This window comes from Convolutriloba macropyga, chromosome 14, assembly GCF_964194025.1.
Source record: "Convolutriloba macropyga chromosome 14, txConMacr16.3, whole genome shotgun sequence".
Classification (NCBI taxonomy): domain Eukaryota; kingdom Metazoa; phylum Xenacoelomorpha; order Acoela; family Convolutidae; genus Convolutriloba; species Convolutriloba macropyga.
The window spans coordinates 5,110,059-5,129,061 of record NC_134481.1 but is presented as its reverse complement, the minus strand read 5'-3'; the positions used below and the strand labels follow the sequence as shown (position 1 = coordinate 5,129,061).

The 19,003-nt window shown below is 35.6% G+C and overlaps 1 protein-coding gene and 1 long non-coding RNA gene across 2 annotated transcripts in view; one reads left to right on the top strand and one right to left on the bottom strand.

Moving 5' to 3' along the window:
• Positions 1–19,003, bottom strand: part of LOC142353417 (mitotic checkpoint protein BUB3-like) — a 405,546-nt gene that overhangs the window by 295,028 nt on the left and 91,515 nt on the right. The window lies entirely within an intron of this gene.
• On the top strand, positions 7,373–17,901 carry LOC142353090 (uncharacterized). The gene is made up of 3 exons (XR_012761027.1): positions 7,373–7,985; positions 8,574–8,673; positions 17,001–17,901. It is a non-coding gene; the product is annotated as an uncharacterized LOC142353090 (long non-coding RNA).

Sequence of the window (19,003 nt, the reverse complement as noted above, 5' to 3'; positions counted from 1 at the left end):
GCAGACAATTTTGAATGGTATCGTTAGAAAGCCCTACCAGAATATGGTGTTCGGTAGGTATCTAAATTTTTTTCTTTTTTTACAGGGGATTTTCGAAGGTTTAAAATTTTGTCAATAGTAGTCAATATTCCGTTGTTTTCATTCCCATTATCAGCATTTTTTTGTAAAAAATTCTCCAATTTTGCAAACTTTAGCTAATATGGTTAACGGGAGTGTTATTAGTGTAATCCTCCCAGATGGGAGAGGGTTGCTAAATTTTTTGCTCCGTGTTTTTCTGCATCATTTTGAGCTAAATTTTTCGAAGTTGAGACTTTTTCCGTCAACAATACAACACGGGACCAAATATGGGCATTTTTAGCCTGCTTTCTTCAAATTTTCCTAAAAATTTCGTACATATCTTTCGTAAGCTCAAAAAGAGAGCTTGTTCTACGCTAGCTGGTTATAATAGGTTATCTTATTATAAGTATGCCAGTTTTGCAGAATTACACTCATTAATTATGCAAAATGCATTTTTTTATTTTTGATATACTAGAAAATGTTGTTTAGAAACTGATGCATATCGCAACCTTGTGAAGAATTAGGTGTTCTTCTAGATCTGCAGCAATGTCAGGGCGGATCGTGATATCATCATGGATGCTAACGGTAGAAAAATTTTCAGCATTATTTAGCGTGGCCTTTTTTTTTCAAAAATTTTCGCATTTTTGGTTTTTATGTTGAACTTTCTTTAAACACGCTGGATCTAGACACCAATAAAATTGCGTACATATCCGTCTTAAAATCAAAAAAGAACTTGTTTTGACTCCGCATGTTTCTGCAAAAATCTTCTTGCCAGTTTTTGCTATTATAGTCTCGATAAATAAACAAATCGCCATCTTTATATTTGATGTACTTGGAAATTTTGTTTAAAAACTGATGTATTTGGCAATCTTTTTTACAATTATGTGTTTTCTTAGACGCGCAGCAATATCAGGACTAATCTTGATCTCTCCATGGATCCCCACACTAAAAACGTTTTAGGTTTGATTTGGGCGCAGCTTTATTTTTTTCAAAGCTATATGGCATTTGTAGTTTTTTATGTTAAAAAATTATTCAAACTTGCTGATCGTAGACACCCAAAAAATCTGCGTACATATATTTCGTTAGCTCAAAAACAGAGACTTAGTTTTACCTTCACTGGCTTTAAGAGCTTCTCTGATTACATTTTTGCCAGCTTTTGCAAATATAAACACGATAATTTTACAAAAAAAAACATATTTTTTGATATAATGAAAAATTTTGTTAAAAAAACGATGTGTTTCGTATTCTTGTAAACAATTAAACGCTCTCATGAAAGCGCGGCACCATCAAGGTTGATCTTGATTCCACCGTGGATCCTATTAGTGAACAAATATTTTGGTTTTTTGACAGAATGATAGATAAAATTTCCAATTAAGGAGGCCCGGCGAGCATACTATGTTTTTATAGTTGAGCTCATGTTATTTATGGCTATGAGCAAATGTTTTTGTAAAATTTTATGGGTTTCTTATGTTTAGTTTTGATTTCTAACACATTTGTCGTCCAGTGACAAAGTGTTGCAAATCAATGATCCAATTGCATTCTTTGAAAGCTATAAGTCAGCCTAGACTATGTTTCAGCTGTTGAATTATGTCAATTATGGCTTTTAATGTATTCATTTTAAGAAAATATCTGTGAATTTTTGAACATCTCAAATATTCAAATATAGTTCTCTCAACTTTTGCCGTAGTATCAATAAACACAGGCCAAAACACATTCTCAGCGAGTTTTAAATTAATTTTTGTAACGCTTTTTTTAACTGATGGTTTCTTTGTGTGTATAAATCGGGATTTCTTAAAAAAAGTATTCGTTAAATTGTACATTTTATAGCTTCATTTTCTTTCTTTGTCTAATTGTCACTTCATTGAAAGACCAAAATGAAAAAATGCAGCGTTGAAAAAGGGTCCACTGAATAATAAACAACAGTTTTCGTGAATTAGTTTAGATTTAATGGGCTGAGACACAAGTATCTCAAAATTTAGTGGTTTTTTAGCCCGTGTTTGTCACTTTTTTTGATGTTGTGCGACGTATACTTGATAGTTATAGGTCTCAATTGCTTCGCCAGGTCATATAATTACACCTAATTAATGATTTCAGTTTTTAGATAATTGTTTTAATCACTTTCAAAAAAATTTAACGAACATTTCAGCTGTACTTTTTTGCCCTCATTTTTGCCATTGTGTACCTCAATTTCATTAGTAAAATGTTGCAACTAATTTTATTGATTGAAACAATACTTCAGCTGTTGCTTACATGTTTTGAGTGATAGCTTCAAATATAAAATTTCCGAATTCTCGAAACGCTTCAATTTTTTGGGTCATTTTGGGTTGTCATTTCTATTTAGTCTTGTTTATAAGGATGAGCCTTTGATATTTAGATGACAAAAAATAGATGATTTACTGTTCTAGCAGACAACATCCTGTAATTGATCATAGTGCCTTCAACACTGTGATGTGGTAAAAGAGTTTGTGAAATTTTGGGTTCTGCCTGTATTTGTTGTTACTTTGTAGTCTCGCAACCTATTCTGATTTTTAGCCTGCGCAGATGGCTTCCAGAGATATTTCAAGTTAATCCTTCCTTATTAGTTAAGATCTGATGTCTGTTATGACTTTTAAAAATTATTGTTTTCAAAAACCTTTTTGGATTTTTCAGCTTCGCCATGTTTCAAATCATTTTTCTGTCGATTTGTAGTTTAGTCACTGTGAAGACAGTTCACAACCCTTTTTTAAAGAGCTATATTTTAGTGTATATAACGGTATTAGTTTCATATATTTGTTTCTCGCTTTTTTACTCCGAGATTTCAAAAAAAAATTGTGATGCTGCCATTTTTAAAATTTATAGTTGTTCTTTTGTTTTTTTTTTAAATTTATAAAATTAATTATGGGTCTCATTGTCTTTAACAAAAAGGGTAACTGAAGAGCTTTAATGTTCTTAGTGGCAAATTTACGGTTTTAAAGGCTTCACTGCCTTTTTGCGCAATATTAGAACTTTTCATTTTGATGCCTTTGAACTTCTTCTTGTAGTCTTATGACGTAAGCTGGATAATGATAAGTCTCAATTGCTTTCTTTGGAGATATAAATGAACATTTAGTCATTTCAGTTAATAAAAAATGATTTCAATCACTTTGACATGAATTGATTTCGAAAATAGAAATTTTTTTGAGCTTCGCCCCTTTTTGCATTTTTTTACCCGGTGCCCTTTGTGGTCAGGTCCCATAGCTTTCCTTAGAAAGTATAGGATTAATTGTTTTGTTTAGGATTTATCTGATGTGAGTTTGATTTCTCTTCTAAAAAATCAACTTCATCTTTTGGTTTTAATAAAAGTTTGATTTTTATAATTGTCTTTTCTAGTAGTCCTAACAGCAAGTCTCATGGGCCCTCTAACGTTGCATTATTTGATTCCACTAGTGGTTTGCTTAACGATATGTATGTTTTTGAAAATTTTCTATATCTTCCTCCTTTGGTAGCCAATAAAGGCAGGAATGTGGATGAGCTGGGTCGGAACATTACGTGCAAGCGCACATTACCAAGCCTCCTTGTCAAGTATTTTTAAGACCTTTTTGTAACAAAATTTGTAAGATCCTACACGGTAAAAATTCTCAAATGTCTGATTGCTTACTATGGGCCAAAAGTGTATGACAATTGTTGCTAGGTGACCGTTCTTAAACAATTATAACCAGAAAAAAAACAAAAACAATATTCAACCTTGTTTGACAACTCGTGATTTTATGTGATTGGAGACTCGGAACAGACGCTGCGTCTTATCCTACTATAACAATTAATACAGCGTAATCCGATTTAATACACCACAGTAACTTGAGAATTTACTCAACGCCGACCGTTGTCTTCGAGATTGCAAAAGGTTTCCCATTACAAAGTTCTCGGCGAATGCAAAGTAAGCCGATAGGCAAGCAAGGCGACAGAAAGGCAAGCCGAAAGTTATGTAATAGTTATGTAATGTATCTGAAATAATACATTGTCAGCCGTTACAACCAATACTGCGCGTAGTATCATAGTGCATAATGTATTCCAATGCACCAAAGAAACAAAAATGCGTCAATTTTTAGACAACTAGTGGATACGGGCCTCAGCAGACCGCTGTCCATGGCCATGCCTCTCATCAGCTGTGGGATGTAATCCGGAAATAGCGGGCCGGTTATCGCGGCGAAGCCACGACGCGCGCAAAGCGCGCCCACCGGCCCGCCAGGGGCAACTTAAAATACGGGTATCCGAAATTTTTTCGGCTTACTTGACCTCATTTTCAAAATTCGGCTTGCTTGCCTATCGGCTTGCTTGACCGCCACCAAAGTTCTCATTTCATTGCCTGCACACTAATGTACACAGAAATCAATAAAATTTATCTGGACATTGTGATTATCACGCTGCGACCGCTCTTTATCAGTCAGAATCTGAATTTACGGAGAGTGTCCTAATAATTCTCTCATTCTAAAAGCAAATTCCGCGTCTTTACTAACGCTTGCTTCAGTTTTTGAACCAGGAGTATATGTATACGTTTTCCTATTTTCAAAATTGAACGTTTTTTGGATCTATTCTGTTTGCCCCCCCCCCCCCCCCCCCCCCAGCTTAGTGGGCTTATATTTTTTACGCCCCGCAGACGCACGTGCTATTTTTTACATAGTAAAGTGCTTTATAACAACATATAATTTGTAACTGGGGGGGGGGGGGGGCAAAACAGAATAGATCCGACCCGGGTTGACCACCATAGATAAATCTTGGCATCCATATCCAAGCTATATATGGTGACCAAGAAAACCAGTTACGAATGCGATGAATGCGGTGAAAAAAACTTTTAAGCGGTGAAATTTTTTTCAGCGCTTAAGCGGTGAAAGAAAATTTTTCACCGCTACAAGCAGGATGCGCTGGAAAAAAAATTTTCACCGCTACCAGCAGAATGCGGAGAAAAAAAATTTTCAACGCTAAAATCACAAATCTTACAAATATTCAAAGCGCTAATTTCAACGCTTATCTTATATTCACAGGAAATATCATTGAAGTAAGTGACAGATGGCGCAGTTGATTACAAAGTTGGTGACACACATGAGGTAGAGGTGCGAACCCTTGTACGGCAGTTACTTTTTTGTAAGAATTCCGAAGAATGCGGTGAAAAAAAAAATTCACCGCAAAATTCAACGCAATTCTTACAAAAATTCACCGCTTTCAGCGCATTCAACGCTAAAAGATGCAGGCGCTTTGCGGTGAAAAAAGTTTCACCGCTATTCACCGCTAATCTTACATTATTTTTTGTCAAAACCTCGACCAGGGAATTTTTAACTGGGGGCGTAATAACACCGGGGGGGGGGGGGGGGGGACCGAATAGATCCTTTTTAGCGTTCACAATTGAACATAACAACGTTTTTCTATGTTTTCAACATTCGTGCCCTTCTATTATGCAACATCTGTGCGTAATATTCAAGATTCTGCCCGTTGCTATACCAACATGTGTAAGAAAGGCGTGGTTATAGATGGTCAACCATCATAGAAATCACCAAAAAATGATTTGAAGAAAGTGAAATCTTGAAAAATGGAAAACACTGAAAAATGATTTATATATCATAAACTATTATAATCCATATCACTTAACATAATCCAAATCATTTATAAAGAAGAGTTTTTTTTAGGCGGCCGCCATCTTTAAAAAATTCTACCTCCAACAGCAAATCTAACGGCAAACTCCTTCAAATATGAAAGTAAACTTTTTAACGCTTTTCTACGCCTTAACTCGAGCGGAAACTTAATGGAAATTATACCGTTGTTTTGGTACTAACTTAAACGGAATGTACTCACAACTTTCGATGTCTGAACAGTTGAACAGGTCTGACCATGTGAATGCTAACTAGGTTGAACAGCGTCGCTCCGCAGCCAAATGGACCAAAAATTGCTGGCTGTTCAAACGGGTCGAATCGAATAGTGGGTATGAACCAGACTAAAATGACTAACATATGGTTGTTGACCAACTCGGACAGACCTTCTTTAAGGAAAATTTTTGTGTCTCTGGCTTCAGATTATTGACATTTTACATAGATATTTTTCTGTTATGGTTAATGATTGCTGAGCTGATCAAGATTGATAATTTCAAGATTTTTCTTATAAATTGGGTTTCCCAGTTTTTGCTGTCAAAATCAACTGTATGCTTTTGTTACTGCACGAGATTTGAATTTAAATCTTTAAATTCAAAGTTTTTGAACAAAAACTATGAATATTAGAAACTAAAATCGAAATTCATCGGTGACTGTTTCTGTGATGATTTACGTGTACAATAAATAATAATTTTTTGTCGTTTGTTTTCATAGTTAACTTCAATTTGAGTACCTGACAAAAAAGTTTTGACTATTTTCTCAATGTTCAAAGTCAGTTGAAAAATATTTCTTACTATTCATATATAATAGTGGCGAATCTTTGCTATCGTACTATTCATCGTTGATGTCAACAAAATTAAATCTTTAAGAAATAAAATCTTTTTGTCATAAAATTCAGCAATGAAAGTTTTTAAGTGGAAGGCGGAAATTTAAATACATAATTCCAGGACTAAAAATGAATTTCTCGAGGTAATTCTCATATATATATATATATATATATATATATATATATATATATATGTGTGTGTGTGTGTGTGTGTGTATATATATATATATATATATATATATATGTATATATATATAATTATAGAGGGGAGAGACAGCGAGAGAGAGAGAGCGAGAGAGAGAGAGAGAGAGAGAGAGAGAGAGAAATAGAGTGAGAGAGAGAGAGGTTGATAGATGTAATTTAATTCTTTTCTTGGTGTTTGCTTTCCTTCTATTTTATATGGGGAAATGAATTATATTTTCTTGTCTTTTTCGCATAACAAAAAATTTTGATGCCGTAGTTTCGTCAACGTTTAGAAAGATTTTGTCTCGAGCTTTTATCGTCGTTTTTCAGATCAAAATGCTTCTCAATTTTTGCTTCTTTTCTCAGACTTAATTTTTTTTGAAAAAGAAAAAACTAAGTTTTTTCCACATACAATTTTGATTTTTGCTCTTAACATTTTTTTCACTGTACAATTAAAAAGCCATGAGCTTGCATGAATAAAACCTCTTGTGCTCTTTTCACGCTTCAAGCAAAAAAAACAATCAAATTCAAATAAAAGAACGAGTTACTGACAATTTTTAATACTAACTATCTATATATCAAAGTTGAGTAGCACACATGAACTTGTTCTGATCTTATAATATAACATATACGTTTTAATCAGGGCTCAAGGTTATTTTTTCAATGCGCGTACATATTGGTAGTAAAAGTCAAGATTGGTTTCTCAAGAAGAGAACGTTTGTTGATGAGTTAAAGCCCCTTCAGCACTTCGTGTGGTACTGATTGTATTTGCAGTTTTTGTAGTGCTTTTCATAAATCTAATACCTTTCATCAGAAGTTCGAAAAAACGCCAACTTAATTTTTACACCAGGTTTCTTATCATGATGCAAGTTAGTTAAATTAATGAGCTTCGAGCCTTTTAACAGCAAACTTTTATAAATGAAACACTTTTTTTCAAAGTTGTTATTTTTTTTCTGCATTAAAATTGTGTTGTTTATCTTGTTACACCATTTCGTTGCTTCGCCTTTTTCAAAAATAGCTCCAAGAATTACCGGTGTAATTTACGAGCCGTTTCAAATCGGAAATAATATCCAGGCGAAATTAAATATATCCAAACTCGATTTATGTCAATCAACTAATCGGTTTATAACATTCCGGGACGTTAATGATGGTGGATCAGGACTTCTTCACAAATTTGATGACTTCTTGCGCGCGTGCATCATAGCAATTAGGACTGACAGAACCCTCATTGACTATGCCCCGGGGCTTAATGGAAAGCATTTAGGCAAAGATTTCATGTCCGATGTTGACAGGCGAACGAATTTTTCTTCTGGGCCCGACGGAAAGTAAATACACTGAAACGCAACTTGAAAAGCTCAATGAAATCAAAGCAATATTCATGGTCTTAACATGCTAGACCTCTTTCATGAGATAAGGAAATTTCCTAATTTTATCGAGACACGCCAAGATTACGGAAGATTAAAAATCAGCAAGAGTTTTTTCACGAGTCCCGAGAATTTTGCCGCATAAGTTACTTGAGTCTGATAATGTGGTTGAGTAAATAATGCATTCGTCAAAATTGTGTTGTGGTTCGAGAAAATATTCACAATTTCTAAATGAATTAAGAACAGTCAAATAACAGCTTCAAAACACAAATTTTGCGAGTTTTATAAACCGGCGCTGTAAGAAACAATGTTATTTTCATCTAACTCAAATAAAATCAACGATAAATATGGTAGAGATACAATGCAAATTAAAAGTTGTTTAAAAATAAAAAACCCAAATGTTCTTGAATACTGAATATATTTCAAAAATCGATATTAAATTGAGGTCGCAGCTATCTGGCAAAAAACTTTTTATCGTATTGTGCAATTAAAAAGTATAGTTAAGCATTTTCAATAAGAAATTGAGTTTCGTTTCACCAAACGACACAGCCGTAATTACTTGATGGGGAAAAGATTTATACCAGGGTGGAAAATTGGCGACTTTTTCGCCTTGTCCAACATGACGTTCAAACTGCTAGACTATGCAAACGTAAGAACCGAAAGTTTAATTTTGATTTCAGAGACGCTGCAAGCACCTTACAAACCCGGGTCGCCGCTTCTCAGTATCCGGTTTGCTCATCATACACAAATCTTAGTAGTCATACTAGGTCATATATGATTCCTAGTATTCATACAAAGTCATATATGATTTGTATGATTTCTTAGTAGTCATACAAGGATCATATATGATTTCCTAGAAATCATACAGGGATCATACAAAAATTTTCGAAGCCTAAAAACTGCATAGTCATGCAATGATCATATATGATGTCATACAAATCATAACGTATTTCCTAGTACGATCCTTGTATGACTACTAAGAAATCATACATGATCATTTTATGATTACCAGGAAATCATATATGACCTAGTATGACTACTAAAATTTTTGTCTGATGAGCAACCCGGGTTAATTGATTAAGAAAAATCTTTTGATGTGTAGCCAAAAGCATCTGTACACCTTGTAGTTGTATATGTCATCAAGAAGAAATCTGCGAGCAAAACCGTGTATTTGGCAGACGGACTTGAAGCGAGGACAAGGAGGTCCAGATCGTCCAGACTGAAAGCAGGGGTAGTGGGCAGACGGGCCAGATGTTGGCCGCCCCTGATCAGACCAAACAGCCTTTTGTCACAGTTGACCAGACTGCATACACTGTTCTCCAGACCAATATCAAGTCTGATCACACCCAGGCCAAATATTTGGCCAGACCATGGGCCAAAGCATTGAACAGACCGAAAACAGTTTTGCAGACCACTAGCCAGACCCTTAGCTAGATCCCTCTGAACTTTTAGCAAAGCATCCGATAAAAATCATAATTTGTTCATATCTTTTTTTGGAGGAGAATTATTTTGAAAAATTCAGAGAGAAAACCGTCAATGTAAAAACCATTGAAAATTTCAGAGACTATGTTTGCGAAAAAGTCTTATCATCCAGAAAAAAAATTGTTACAAATAATTGGATGTTATTTTAAAGATATATGATCCAGAATGTAGCAGAAATTTGTATAATTTGCAAAAAAAACGGCTTTGTTTGGCTGGAGCACTGGGTGTTGCCCAAATCACACACATCCAAGAACGAAAATTCAATGTAGCAGAAATTTGTATAATTAGCAAAAAACGGTTTTGTTTGGCTGGAGCACTGGGTGTTGCCCAAATCACACACATCCAAAAATGGGAACTGGCAGACCGCATATACCGATATGTGCGTATCCCATATGGCAAAACCAAAATAAAAAAAGAAAAGAATATGACTATTGGCCAGAAAGATAGGACCAAAAATTTATTGTGTTGCGGTCAAAAATTGTTCCATTACGTTATTCGAATTTAAAGTCCAAACCAGTATAATTTAAAGTGCTTTTTGTGTTTATCATTTATCAGTAGTCTCCTGCTGATGAGATTTTATAAAGATTGCCATTTTTTCGCGAAATATGCTGGTATTCTATACATGATACACTAACCACTTTTTCAATGTGAAATTTGACCTCGAAGATTAATACGGAGATGCCACAGGGGGTGGCGGGTTGACCCTTATTTCTGACAAACTGTACAACCGAACCACTGGAATGGCCAAATTCCAACAAAAAATGTTTGCGAAGAACGCGTTCACAAAAACCTAAAAATCGGTAACATTTTAAAATACTTAGCTCTGATGCTTACCTTTTTTTATTTTTTCATTTTATTGACCTAAACGAGACTGACATGTCCTATACAATTATATCATGTTTTCAAATTTGGTTTCTGATGTTCGATATTTACTATTGTCCTTTTATTGTCTCAAACAATCTAACTTTTGAAATTTTGTTCAATTCCGTAAACTTAATTAAATTGTTTAGGCATGTTTGATAAACCTATATGACTTAAATGGCTATGGCAATATTCCTCTAGGTTATTCCATCTAGATAGCGTCCTTTTCCAGAATTCAATATTGTTCGATAATCCAAAAGGCAAAGTTTCAATAATTTATGCTGTTGTTTACTTATAATGTAAATATCTTTCAAAATTGTTCAATAATAGGAGTTCAGACTGACGTAAAATTCAATTGCGTTGCTTATAATCAATTTGCAAATAACTTAGCAAATTAGCTAATTCTGAATAAAATTTCAATTAAATAATTGTTCAAGCGTAAAGTTATTCTAAAAATTGGCTGTTCGACCCGCACTTTATTCGACCCGGACACCAAAAAACGTAAAAAAAAAGATAGTTTTACCGGAAGATGTTCAAGAAAACGAAGAAAGGTGCGATTAAAACAAACGATTCCCCAAGTTTTTCAACCACAGAATTTTATTTTTGTATGCGAGCACCAAACCCGAGATGCTACGATAAAAGTAGTCAACAATCGGTACTTCAGGAGTACAGATGATAATTTGGATGATTTCAACCGCAAAAAGAAACCAATATATCTTGCATGACAAGATTTAGCGATACACAAAAACGTTCAGATTGCAAGGCTGAACTCCCAAATCGACTCGTAATTTGCTGTAAAATCTCATTTTGTGAACGAAAGCACAAATTTCACAATCAATGGAGAGTCGCAAAAAACGAGAAATTGCTAAGAACACCGTAGATAAATTCTCTAAAGTGCAGCAAAATATTCAGCTATTCACCTTCAAAATTTTGAATCACCGAATGACACAAGATATAGCAAATAAGTCCACAATGAAAGGGTTTTCTTTTGGAGATGTTTTAGCTTGAGTTCCCACAACAACCGCTGAGGACACGCCAATGGCCCCATCAGTAACGAAAACCCTTCCAATGGATAGTGATGTGCAGATTGTTCCAAGTGAAGTGTTGCTTCAAAATCAGTTTCTTTGGGTGGAATGTCAAACAATCAATCTTTTGAAAGTGACTTTCTTGAGTTTCTTTTAGTTGGCAAGGCTAAACGAGCAGTCAAGGGAAAGGGCTACTGTTGTTCTATGTATGATCAAGCATGGAACACCTTTCAAAGAAGGCTTGGTCAAGCTAATCACAAGGTCTCATCTCAATTGGCCAAAACATTGAACTTCATTAAAATCAGATTCAAGGATTAAATAAAGCTAGTTGAATTTGCGCCATCTTTTTGAATTTTATGGGTTTTTTGTAGCAGTTTGGATGTTCAAACGATTTGTTTTTAATCAGCAGTCTTGTTATAAGTGTCTTTGGACACCAAAAATGGTTTGCGTTCATTGGATCACCAGCTTTGGCGATGGGCGCACCAAATCAAACTCAAATCAGCGAGCGGCGGCAAGAAGACTCTAGGGTACATGAGTGACTTTTGAGTAGTGGTCCTCTAGTTTCCATATTGGATTATAAGTCCTCCAAAACTTAAAAAAGTTTTCATCACAAGAGAACTCCGAAGTCACGAGATCCAGTTTTGAGTTCATACACTGATAGAGATAGATTGGGGTCAAACTTTCCGCTATAAAATGCCTGTCATCATATTTGGAATTGCCAGAATTTCAAAAATATGAAAATGCAAGATCGTTGCAAAAATCCTCCAACGCTGCAATGGAAAAGAGATTGTGCTTTTCTTGTTTGTCCGACAATCACACAGCAAAGGATTGTCCAAGAAAGAAGAAATGTGGAATTGGCAATTGTGAGAAAGCTAGCACTTTACTTTTGTATTAGAAGAAGAAACCTGAAGCTTGAACTGTTTTTGCAAAGTTTGAAAGCACAAACCTGACCAGTAATTCAGAGTCAGTAAGAGGTCTCATGTAGGTTGAACGAGTGTGAATCCTTGGACAAGACGGACACTTTAGGTTACTCTTGTATCATGTGATAGTTTCCACTCAGATGCGCGTTGAAAAAGATCTTTTGGCCAGACTCCAATTAGAAGAAAAATTATCTGTGACAGTTAACAGTTAGAAGAATCTACAAAAAATAGGAGAAGCTTGTGCAACGGTCAAGAGCTGAAACAAAATTACGCCTACAAGAAATATGTGTGATTTAAAGCAATTGAACTCAAGAAAGTGGCAATCATCTTGCGTCAAATCGAGCTTCTTTGACCACTGGACTACAAGAGTGGCGGACAAATCTAACGACGGCAGTACGCTTCCACAGATTTGGCTGGGCAATGGCCAACCTCTAATAAGTTATGTTCATTCAAATTGTGTAGCGTGTTAATTTGCGAATGCTAATGACATAAAATTAGCAGAATTTTTCAAGAAGTGGTGGAAAATGGAAACATGAAAACATGAAACAAAAGGACCTGAGAAGATAAGCTAGCAAACGAAATTCTATACTTCACAGTGAAGCTCATTGAGGTCGCTGCGAAGTTGGTTTGCTGTGGACCAGAAATTAATCAGTTTTGTCAAACAACTTTGCCTCAATTTCGAGTTCTAAAAAGACGACTTGACAACAACTGGACACTTAAAGCAAAGTACATTCAAAAAATAGGTTCAGATTTGCAAACAAGATACGTTTCTTTTCTGTCTTTGGACAGGTTTGCCACACTTCGCAACAACTTTGTGTGGTATATTCCACATCACCCGGGATCACCCAGTGTTGTATGTTCTTCCCGGGACCAGATCCGTTAGCAACACAGCTGGGCTTTTTAGCAAGAGTCGAGAAAACAATTCCGCAATGACAGCAGATATTGAATAAACGTTTCTTCTAATTTTCAACTTGAGGTCAAGCCTGAAGTCAGCAGCTTTTTTGCGTTTCTTTGTATTGATAAAAATGATCAAATTTTTACATATCAGTACAATTGGATCACCTTTGGAGCAATTCATCTCCAACATGTGCCAATTTTGCCCTTCAATAATGAGCTCTGGATAATGCATCTGAATTCGCGCGTCCATCTGAATTTGATCGGTTCAAATTCATTTTATATGAATGACTTGTTAAATCTTCTGGATAGCTAAGAAGCAAAAGTACCTAGCAATATGGAGTTAACAGAACTATTGGCTAAAGGTGGCTTCAAAATCGATAAATGGGTGATGAAATTCAACCGAAACGAAGTTAACGGCAAATTCTTTTCGATACTTGGCCTCGAATGAAAAAGTGTCTCGCTCAAACTTTGTGGAGACCAGAGCGCAGATATAAACAACGTAAGTTCTCACCATTTAATTCAATTTTTTGCAAGAGTCGAAAAAACAATTCCGCAATGACAGCAGATATTGAATAAACGTTTCTTCTAATTTTCGACTTGAGGTCAAGCCTGAAGTCAGCAGCTTTTTTGCGTTTCTTTGTATTGATAAAAATGATCAAATTTTTACATATCAGTACAATTGGATCACCTTTGGAGCAATTCATCTCCAACATGTGCCAATTTTGCCCTTCAATAATGAGCTCTGGATAATGAATCTGAATTCGCGCGTCCATCTGAATTTGATCGGTTCAAATTCATTTTATATGAATGACTTGTTAAATCTTCTGGATAGCTAAGAAGCAAAAGTACCTAGCAATATGGAGTTAACAGAACTATTGGCTAAAGGTGGCTTCAAAATCGATAAATGGGTGATGAAATTCAACCGAAACGAAGTTAACGGCAAATTCTTTTCGATACTTGGCCTCGAATGAAAAAGTGTCTCACTCAAACTTTGTGGAGACCAGAGCGCAGAAATAAACAACGTAAGTTCTCACCATTTAATTCAATTTTTTTGACCCAATAAGATTCTTAGCGATGTTTGTCATCCGAGGAAGAATCATCATGAAAGGAATTGGGCAAACAAAAGGCAAAAATTCGTCTCCTACACTGATGAAATTTTGCAGATTGGACTAATGAATATATTGCAGGAAAATCATTGGAAATTAGTGGATGCCTTCTGAAGCTGCCTTCCGTTATTACAGAAACCAAAAAAGCAGATCAAAAAGATTGAAGGATGTTTTCATCATAAAACAATGTTATCATCATGTTGTCATCATCTCTTCAGTTTCACAAAACGTTTATGTGGTCTGGATCAAAAGCAGTTGTTCAGTGGATCAGGTCAAGAAACGTCAAGAAACCAAGTTTTTTAGCCTATTGTGTGGCAGAAACAGTGGATATCTCAACAGTTGACGAATGACATTAGCTTGCGCGTGTGAAATAACCAGCCGAATTAGGAACGCGAGGAATCAGGGTCGACGGTGTTGCAAGAAATAATTGGGTTCAAGTCACGAGTGACCGAAACGACCGTTCATCTCAGAAGAGGAAAACTGTCATCCAACTGAACAAGATACGGACGTTAGTGCAATGGATCAGGATGAAATTCAACACATCATAAACTCTGAAAACTTTAACCGAATTAACTGATTGCAAAGAACAGTTTTGGTGGACTTTGTCTTGGGAGCATAAATCCACGCTATTTTACAAAGTCTACGACAGTTCTCCAGATGGAAGGTTATGAAATAGCAAGAAAACTGCTTTTGTCTAGCAAAACGGTTTCTCCAAATGGGCTAATGAGCCTAAAGCAAATGAAACAAAACAGCCAGTTGTTTCGCCCGCCAAAAACAAAGATGTTGAGTTGTATTTGAATTATCAGCATAAAGTTTTTCAACATAAAAGTATAGAGCATATTGAAAGGGAAGTCCAAAAAAATCGGATATTTGTTTACGAAAAGCCCATCGATCAGATGTTGAATACACTTGTGGACAAATTCGATTGTGTTCAAGCAGCAAATTATTACGAATGGGCATTTTTTCCATCAAATTTTTCTTATGAACACAGGTGGCCATTATTTTGGACCTTTTCCGGTAAAAATGTTACGACGAAATGTGAGTGAGCAGTGCGCAAAAAGTTAGTCGACAGTTTTGACTCGGCTTCGTGTTTTGATGCAGACAATCTATTTGTTGCACGACGATTCATTCCGATCCAGGCAACAAGTGGACTTTCACTCCGCCAGCAGCTCAATTTTTGTTGGAGTATGAGAAAGAGTAGTTTCATCCTGCAAAAATGCGCTGTTTATTGTATTGGGAAAGCAAAGCCTGAAGGGAGACGAGTTGCGAATGGTTTTGTGTTTCGAGGAGGAAAATTTTTTAAACAACTGTCCACTGAGTGGTGTCGGCAGTGACGATTCCCATCCACAGTCGTTAACGTCAAATGACTTCCTAATTGGACCAGATAGGATGAATTGGCCAAATGCTGTGTTTTCTGTAACAACAGTCAGTTACAGATAGCTTTTTCGTGGTGAACACCATATCCAAACTGCTATGTGGAATCTGTTCATGAAATAGTACCTTCCTAACGTTTAACAGCAGAATTAATGTGCGAAGCAAGAAATAGAGGAGATCAAGAAAGGAGATCTTGTTTTGGTAACTGAGAGTCATACTCGTCCTTTGAATTTTCCTTTGGGTAGAGTTGAGGAAGTTAATGATTAGGTGGAAAGAACACCTTTGATAAAACGCTACTGGGATCTTACAAACGACCAGTAATAAAACTTTTACCAGTCAAGAGTGACCCCCAATGATGTTATCTTTGGAAATTGACCAAAAACTGGCCGGCTATGTTGCGGAAGAACTTGTTTTTCTATGTTACTCTAATTTAATGTCCCATCCAATGTGAAATTGGTGCTGTTTTTGTTTATTATTTATCAGCAGTCTCCAGCTGATGAGAAATTATATTATTTGTCATGTTTCCACGAAGCTTGCTATTACTCTCAACATGAAACACCAACCCGTTCTTCAATGTGAAATTTGCCCTCGGAGGTGAAGTCGGAGATATCACAAGGAGTGATGTTTGACCCTTATTTGTGACGAACTTTACAACGGAATCTCTGGAAGGGCCAGGTTCATTGAAAAAAATTGCGAAAAACGCCTACTTATCTTGCTTTACTTATCTAATGACTGAAATATTACTTGAACAAAGAGCCACGTGGAACGTCTGAGACCGTATTTTGAGACTTTATTTCCACAAATGGAGATTGTTTACGCAAAGTTCTTTTAAGAAATTCTTTGGGTACTTACTTTACATATACGCAACAGAATTTGGACGGTATCGTACAAAATGAAAGTGCTTCCAAATATCAAAAGAGAATAGTTTTCAAATTAAAAAAGCAATTACGAAATCGCACACTCTTAGCAATTAGACTCGCACACTTAGGCTGACATTATTGAGAAATGTGGAAAAAAGTTCTGAACAACCAGAGCCTGGACAGTGAGCCTGGACCGCTGAAAAGAACCATTTATCTCTATAATCTTATTGGTTTTTTATCAATAGGTTGAACGCCGTTCAAAATTTAGTATTTTTGGGGTTATGAACGGCTTTATTTAGAATATAGGGACCTTCTAGAAGCTAACCTTTTATAATAATTGCAATCGGGCAATATTGAAAAGTTATCAGGCAGTATTGCAATCGGGCAGTATTGAAAACACTATAGACACAAACAATTTTAATATTCTCTCTTACCCGTCGTTTTGTTCCAGGTAACTACAAAAATGTGTCGTCTGGGAGTTGCGAAGGAAATTTCATGGGAGAATGATACTGATATTTTGACGATCGAATATGCTCACCAATCAATTCAGTGTTCGAAATGTCATTATAGAACTCACGATATAAACCTAACCAAATCAGTGCATCTTTTCAACAACAGCTTGAACATAACTACCGAGTTCAACAACAAACAATTTTCGCCATTTATCAAAATTTCAGCTCGTAAAATTAAATCGAAAGTGCTTTCAAAAGCAAAATTTTTAGCTACTTTTAGTTCTAAATTTAAGCAGAAAATAAGATTTATTGTTATTCATCTTCGTGGTACGGATCGAAAATGCGCGTTGGCTAAATACAAGGACGATCAACTAATCAAAAAAATTGAATCGTTTGGAGTTTTCAAAAACAACAGTATCATTTATCTAATGACTGATCTCACTTCAGCTAGCACTCAAGTTAAAAGTCTGAAAAAACGATTCGGAGATTTTATGTTCCAAAAATCGGATATCGAATTGTTTCGACATATAACTTTTAAGAAATTGGGATCTTATCTGGTATATGCTACCGAATTGGAACTTCAAGCAATTTCAGATGGTATTGTTCGAACGTACAAAGGACATGACATGCCAAACAGCAAAAAAGAATTAGGGTTTCTGGAAACACCTGAATGCGCCTGGAAGCCAAAAAAAACCAAGTCATAATTGAAAACGATTTTGAAGAAACCAAATGAAAAGTGCTCAATTCATACCCGAAAGAAACCGAAAAAGTGCTAATTTTTTGACAATTTTTAAGTATTTATAAATCGGTTGTCAATTCTCTGCAAAATAGTAGTTTTTCACAGTTGTTTGTTGCACAGTATTTTAGTTGATGCACTACATTTATTGATGAGTTTTATGATGTTTTTCATTACTAACCAGCGCCTGAGAAATATTTTTGAAAGAGCAATTGCCCGGAAGCTAATTGAGATCTCCTATTTATTAATTGATTTGTAGAGGAACCTCTTGAATTGATAAAAGTGAAAAGAAACCTTTTTGTCAACATAGGTTGTATTTTATTATGTTATCCAGACTGAGCAACTAACTCCCATGCGCCCTCTACGGTAAATGAATGAATATTAAATTAATCAATGAGATTTGAACTCATTCGGAACGATCTCGCATGAAACTTAAAAGTTAGCCTTTCGTCATGCAATTTCTTACATGTAAACGATTTTTTGAAAGAAACATGCAAGTTTTCGAAAGTTTTTTTTTAAATTCGGTCTCAACCCGGGAAGTCAATTCAAGGTCGCGTGTGTTCTCGGTCAAATATAGGTGCTTGAACATAGAACTGTCTTCTACGGCCTATGTCTAAACATTTGGGGTAACCGATTGCGAAAAGGATCTAGAGTTATCAAATATTTAATTTTGTGTTCCAATCTGACACATAATTCAATAGAATTGAAATTCGGGGAGTAAAAAACAATATGCCGACTCCAAATCAGTAATTTTTTTGAAGAAAGTCGGCGCTTTCCAAATTCTGGATTTGGTTAGGTCATTTTGATGAAAAAAATATTTCGATAAAAAAATGTGTGTGTTTAAAGTTATGTTCTTTTAATGCGTCCGAGTGGTTAATTGTTTCGACGCGACCTTTTGTCAATGATAACAAAGCGAAGAATCAGGTGGAACTAAAACTCGAAGACACGGAGGTAGAGTTGGTCTCCACTGAGGTGCAGCCGATTTCATCAGCCAACCCGGACTCCGATAAAACGAATATCGACCATTCCTCATCTGTTTTTGGTGGTCCCACTCGGACACAAAGACAACAGAACATGGACTAATTTTTGCACAATTTGTCAAGCAGTGAGTTAACGAATAAGTGTGTATAAATTTTGAACGTTATATCCAAGCACCTTCATTGTCAAACATGGATGACCGCAAAACAACAGAATTGATAACTGTTAACGCCAAGATATTCAATCTATTAACGAGCAAAAACATCTGGCACCGAAACAGGCGACAAT